This window comes from Canis aureus, chromosome X, assembly GCF_053574225.1.
Source record: "Canis aureus isolate CA01 chromosome X, VMU_Caureus_v.1.0, whole genome shotgun sequence".
Lineage (NCBI taxonomy): Eukaryota > Metazoa > Chordata > Mammalia > Carnivora > Canidae > Canis > Canis aureus.
In genome coordinates, this window is record NC_135649.1 from 63290405 (window position 1) to 63298088 (window position 7684).

Below are 7684 nucleotides of genomic sequence, written 5' to 3' on the forward strand. Positions count from 1 at the left end.
TAAGATGATTTGTTCCAACTCTCTGAAGAAAGTCCATGGTATTTTGATAGTGATTGCATTAAATGTGTAAATTTCCCTGGGTAACATTGATATCTTCACAATATTAATTCTTCTACTCCATGAGCATGGTATATTTATCCATCTCTTTGTGTCTTCCTCAATTTCTTTCAGAAGTGTTCTATAGTTTTTAGGGTATCGCTCCTTTAGCTCTTTGGTTAGGTTTATTCCTAGGTATCTTATGCTTTTGGGTGCATTGGAAATGGGATTGACTCCTTAATTTCTCTTTCATCAGTCTCATTGTTAGGGTATAGAAATGCCACTGACTTCTGGGCATTGATTTTGTATCCTGCCAAACTGCCAAATTGCTGTATGAGTTCTAGCAATCTTGGGGTGGAGTCTTTTGGGTTTTCTATGGACAGTATCATGTCATTTGCGAAGAGGAAGACTTTGACTTCTTCTTTGCCAATTTGAATGCCTTTAGTGTCTTTTTGTTGTCTGATTGCTGAGGCTAGGACTTCTAGTACTATGTTGAATAGCAGTGGTGAGAGTGAACTTCCCTGTCTTGTTCCTGATCTTAGGGGAAAGGCTCCCAGTGTTTCCCCACTGAGAATGATATTTGCTGTGGGCTTTCTGTAGATGGCTTTTAAGATACTGAGGAATGTTCCCTCTATCCATACACTCTGAAAAGTTTTGATCAGGAATGGATGCTTATATCAGATAAAGTTTATCCTGAACATTGCAGTAAGAGATGAAGAGGGACACTGTATCATATTTAAAGGATCTATCCAACAAGAGGACTTAACAATCACCAATATTTATGTCCCAAATGTGGGAGCTGCCAAGTATATCAATCAATTAGTAACCAAAGTTAAGACATACTTAGATAATAATACACTTATACTTGGTGACTTGAATATAGATCTTTCTACAATTGACAGGTCTTCTAAGCACAACATCTCCAAAAAAACAAGAGTTTTCAATGATACACTGGACCAGATGGATTTCACAGATATTTACAGAACTTTACATCCAAATGCAACTGAATACACATTCTTCTTAAATGCACATGGAATTTTCTCCAGAATAGACCACATACTGGGTCATAAATCACGTCTTAATCCATACCAAAAGATTGGGATCGTACCCTACATATTTTTAGACCATAATGCTTTGAAATTAGAACTAAATCACAAGAAGAAGTTTGGAAGGATTTCAAATACATGGAGGTTAAGGACCATCCTGCTAAAAGATGAAAGGGTCAACCAGGAAATTAGAGAAGAATTAAAAAGATTCATGGAAACTAATGAGAATGAAGATACAAGCCTTCAAAATCTTTGGGATACAGCAAAAGAAGTCCTGAGGGGGAAATACATCGCAATACAAGCATCCATCCAAAAACTGGAAAGAACTCAAATAACCTATGCAAGCTAACCTTGCATCTAAAGGAGCTGGAGAAAAAACAGCAAATAGATCCTACACCCACTAGAAGAAGAGAGCTAATGAAGATTTGAGCAGAACTCAATGAAATAGAGACCAGAAGAACTGTGGAACAGATTAACAAAACCAGGAGTTGGTTCTTTGAAAGAATGAATAAGATAGATAAACCATTTACCAGTCTTATTAAAAAGAAGAGAGAAAAGACTCAATTAATAAAATCATGAATGAGAAAAGAGAGATCATCACCAACAGGAGGAAATACAAACGATTTTAAAAACGTATTATGAGCAGCTATACGCCAATAAATTAGGCAACCTAGAAGAAATGGGCGCATTTCTGGAAAACCACAAACTACCAAAACTGGAACAGGAGGAAATAGAAAACCTGAACAGGCCGATAACCAGGAAGGAAATGGAATCAGTCATCAAAAACCTCCCAAGACACAAAAGTCCAGGGCCAGATGGTTTCCCAGGGGATTTCTATCAAACGTTTAAGAAAGAAACCATACCTATTCTACTAAAACTGTTCGGAAAGATAGAAAGAGATGGAATACTTCCAAGCAGGATTTCCTTAATTCTGAAACCAAAGACACCACTAAAAAGGAGAATTACAGGCCAATATCCCTCATGAACATGGATGCAAAAATTCTCAACAAAATAGTTGCAAATCAAATCTAACAGATATTAAAGTATTATTCACCACAATCAATTGGGATTTATTCCCAATTAACATCATAAAGACCATATATGAAAGACCCACAGCTAATATCATCCTCAGTGGATAAAAATTGAAGCCTTTTCCTCTGCAGTCAGGAACAGTGATGTCCACTCTCACCATTACTGTTTAACATAATGCTAGAAGACTTCGCCTCACCAATCCGACAACAACAACAAAAAATAAATAAAAGACATCCAGATCAGCAAGGAATAAATCAAATTTTCACTATTTGCAGATGACAGGATACTCTATGTAGAAAATAGAAAAACTCCACCAAAATATTGTTATAATTAATATATGAATTCAGAAAACTAATAGAATACAAAATCAATGTACAGAACTCTGTTGCATTTCTATACACCAATAATGAAGCAGCAGTAAGAGAAATCAAGCAATTGATCCCATTTACAATTGCACCAAACATCATAAGATATCTAGGAATAAACCTAACCAAAGAGGCAAAAGATCTCTACACTGAAAATTATAAAACACTTATGAAATAAAGAGGACACAAAGAAATGGAAAAACAATCCATGTTTATGGATTGGAAGAACAAACATTGTTAAAATGTATATACTACCTAAAGCAACCTATATATTTCATGTAATACCTATCAAAATACCACAAACATTTTTCACAGAGCTAGAACAAACAATCCTCAAACTTGTATGGATCCACAAAAAACTATGAATAGCCAATGAAACTCTGAAAAAGAAAATCAGAGCTTGAGGCATCATAATTCCAGACTTCAAACTATATTACAAAGCTGCAGTCATCAAGACATTATGATACTGGCACAAAAACAGACACATAGATCAATAGAACAGAACAGAAAACCCAGAAGTGAATCCACATCCTTATGCTCAAATTATCTTTGACAAAAAGGAAAGAATATCCAATGAAAAAAGACAGTCTCCTCAATAAATGGTGTTGGGAAAATTGGACAGCAACAAAGAAAAGAATGAAACTGGACCATTCTCTTATACCATACACAAAAATAAATTCAAAATTGGTGAAAGACATTAATGTTAGACAGGAAACCATCAAAATCCTAGAGAACAGGCAGCAACCTCTTTGATGTCAGCCACAGCAATTTCTTACCAGACATGTAACTGGCGGCAAGGAAAATAAAAGCAAAAATTAACTATGGGGATTTCATCAATATAAAGTTTCTGCACATTGGAGGAAACAATCAATAAAACTAAAAGGCAATCTTCAGAATGGGAGAAGATATTTGCAAATAATATATCTGATAAAGAGTTAGTACCAAACTTAATAAAGAACTTATCAAAGTCAAAAGCCCCAAACCCCCAAATAATCCAATTAAGAACTAGGCAGACAATGGAATATTATTCAGCCATCCAAAGAATGAAATCTTGCCATTTGCAACAAGGTGGATGGAGCTAGAATGTATTATGCTATGAGAAATAAGCCAGCCAGAAAAAGACAAATACCATATGATCTCATTCACATGTGGAATTTATGAAAGAAAACATATGGGAAGGGGGAAAAAGAACAAAAAAGAAGAGAGGGGGGAAAAAGCCATAAGAGACTCTTAAGGATAGAGAACAAACTGGGGTTTGATGGAGAACAAATTGATGGAGAACAAACTGAGGGAAGTGAGTGGAGGATGAGCTAGATGGGTGATGGGTATTAACGAGGCATTTGTGATAAGCACTGGGTATTGTATGTAAGTGATGAATCACTGAATTCTACTCCAGAAACCAATACTTCACTGTATGTTAACTAACAGAATTTAATTTAGAAAATAAGATCTAAAAATAATATATGGGCAGAAGACATGAAGACATTTTTTCCAAGAAGCTGTACAGATGGCTAACAGACACATGAAATCATGTGCAACATCACTCATCATCAGGGAAGTACAAATCAAAACCACAATGAGATACCACCTCACACCTGTCAGAATGGCAAAAACTAACAAGACAGGAAATAACATATGTTGAGGATGTGGAGAAAAGGGAATCCCCTTATACTTTTGGTGGAAATGTAAACTGGTGTGGCCACTCTGGAAAACAGTATGGAGGTTCCCCCAAAATTGAAAAATAGAACTATCTTATGACCCAGCAATTGCACTACTAGGTATTTACCCAAAGGATACAAAAATACTGATTTGAAGGAGCACATGTACCCTAATGTTTATAGCAGCATTATCGACAGTAGCCAAATTATGGGAAGAGCCCAAATGTTCGTTAACTGATGAATGGATAAAGAAGAGGTGGATATATATATATATATATATATATATATATATATATATATATATAAAGGTTACTCAGCCATAATAAAGAATGTAATCTTGCCTTTTGCTTGGACATGGATGGAGTTAGGGTGTATTATGCTAAGTGAAAAAAATCAGTCAAAGAAAGATAAATACCATATCATTTCACTCATGAGAATTTCAAGAAACAAAACAGATAAACATGGGGGGGAAAGAGAGGCAGAGCATAAAACAGACTCTTAACTATAGAGAACACACTGAGGGTTGCTGGAGGGATGGTTGGAGGGAGTATGGGCTAAATGGGTCATGGGTATTAAGAAGGGCACTTGTTATGATAAGTACTGTGTGTTATATGTAAGTAATTGTCACTAAATTCTCCTCCAGAAACTCTTATTACACTATATGTTAACTAACTGGAATTTAAATAAAAACTTGAAAAATAAATACAGACATAAACAAAACAGAAAAGACAAAAAACTTGACAGATGAATAAATATAACAGGTAAGTGCTCACAGAGGCATGCAAAATAATTCATGGGAACATAGAGAAACCACTTATAATGGGACGAAAGGATGGGGAAGAGGGAAACTGGCTGGTGGAGGGCGGTTTTAGGAAAGACTTCCTGGAAGAGTCAACAGTATTCCTGAGTTGACTCTTGAGAAGTATATAGAAGGTTGTGGGCAAAGATTCTAAGGAATAGGAATAGTATTTAGAAAAGCCTGGAGATGAGAGAGTGGCATGGCACTTTAAGAAAGTGGCTTAGGGCAGCCCCGGTGGCGCAGCGGTTTAGTGCTGCCTGCAGCCCAGGTGTGATCCTGGTGACCCTGGATCAAGTCCCATGTCAGGCTCCCTGCATGAAGCCTACTTCTCCCTCTGCCTCTGCCTCTGCCCTGCCCCCCCCCCCCGCGCCCCGTGTCTCTATGAATAAATAAATAAAATCTTAAAAAAAGAAACTGGCTTAAATATAGTGTGCATGTAGAGGACTGATAATGATGAAAAATTAGGAACCCCTAGTAGGCATTTAATATTCTCTCTCTTTCTTTCCCTCTGTCTCTCTCTCTCTCTCTCTCATTTTCCCTTTATTATCTCCTTTTTCCATTTCTCTATCTTTTCTGTAATCTGATTTCTCTTTGTCTCTTCACTATTTTCTCCAGTTACTCCTCAAAACATACTCTTTGCTCTAGACAGACTGGTCTCTTCATTACCTTCAAATGTCCTATAACAATTTCCGTTCCTAGGATGCCTGGGTGGCTCAGCAGTTGAGCATCTGCCTTCGGCTAACAGCGTGATTCCGGACTAGGAATCGAGTCCCACATCGGGCTCCCTGTAGGGAGCCTGCTTCTCACTCTGCCTATGTCTCTGACTCTCTCTCTCTGTGTCTCTCATGAATAAATAAATTAAATAACTTTTAAAAGTTTAATAAAAATAACAATTTCTGTTCCTGTGTCTTTGCTCACACTGTTTACCCTACTTAAAATGGCCCTCTCTTCTTATGCCTATCAGAGATGGCAAGCTCAAATGTCTACAAAGATCAGATAGGTAATGTAGAAGAGTCAAGCTGTTCAGGCATGATACAATAGTTTATGCTAGGGGTTATGGGAAACTTCAGTTTTCTTATATAAAAATGGGATTTAAAAATCAAACAGTCTTGTTAAGAATCAAACGAAGTTTTGAAGATAAAGCAAGTGATTCTGTACAATAGTACACAATTAACAACTGGTGATACTCTTATTTTTTTCCTGAGATTTTCTCCTTTTTTATTTACTGTAATTTGTTATTGCTTTTAGAATCATAGTATCACAGCTTCTTTAAAATCATTGTTTATGAGATCCAACACTTGACTCATCTTGGTGTTGCTGTCCGTTGATGGTCTTATTCAGTTTGTGATTCAGTGTATCATCCACACATTTAGTTACCATGGACATTTTGTCTATTATTGTATGATACTCTAAGCCCTATTAAAGTCTTTAATTTTAGCAGGAAGTAACCTGTGTAAGTTTAGCATGCACATACCAGGTCCTGGTATAACTTTGTGGGCTGTAATTTTGATGGCAGTTTAATTTTCATAGCTTTTTCTGGGTTATTTTGGTCTGCTTGGTTTAGTTGGTGCTGCTGGGACTCTCATTGGTTCTCACTGGTGCTTTCTGAGAAGATGGAAGAGGATTACCCAGGCTGTCTGTCTGGGTGGGGCATATCTCCATGAGTGTGTTTGTGGTGGAGTCTCTCTATTGTCTGATCCCTTTTGAGATGTCTAGTTTCTGTGGGTGAGAGAAGAAGACTATTGGCCTGAGAGTACAAAGAGAATTCTGAGGCAGTAACTTATTAATGATTCATCCCTCCTAATAGTTCTGGTTGCCAGCCCTGGTGTCTGGATTCAGGAGGAGACTCTCATGATTAGGGGAACAAAGAGACTTCCTGGACCAGGTCACCTATGTATAGCTGGATCTCTCCTGCCATCTCTGTCTATCAACCTTAATATCAACCTTAATATCTCTATCTATCAACCTTAATATCTCAGTCTCAGACCTGGCATGAGTGCCTCTCCTGGCTCTTTATTTTTGTTCAAGCTCCCACTTGATATCTCTTTCTGGAAATGTCAGGCCTATTTCATGTTGTCAGATGGATTTTGATTTGGTCAAGTTAGGGAATGCACCTATTTTGGCTGCCTTGTCACTATGCCATAGGAACAGAAAGACTGGATCTAAGTCACCTTCTTCTTGCAAGTGATCGGCACTACATGTAGTTCACCTTATTCCTACGGTCTTTCAGTTCTCTTTTGGTTTATCTTGAGCCATTTCCAGGGTTTATGTTTTTGCTTAATGAGGAGAAAGGGGAAATGGGTCTATAACATGCTGTTTTGACAGGAAGTCTCTGCATTTCTTTTTAATAAGAAAAATGATTTTAAAAAAGGAAGAAAAAAGTAGTATAGACTGGGTGTAGAATTAATGACGACATTTATTTTATTTTTCTATTTAAGTAAAACTAAAAGTAAAATTAATCATCCATGGGATAATACTGTGTAATGGAATAAATATGGCTTGCTAATCTTGAGTTTGAGTACCAGCTCTATAACTTCTTCGTGGAGTGATATTGGGCAAATGACGTAACTCATTTTAGCTTTACTATCCTAGGCTTAGAATAACTCTAATATCTCCTTTTTAGAATTTTGTGAGGATTAAGTGAGCTAATGTATAAATTATATTTAGCACAGTGTCTGGCCATTGTTCATGAGACAGCAGTTATCTTTATGTATTATTAGCATCTTTCTTCTAGAACTCTATTCCCTT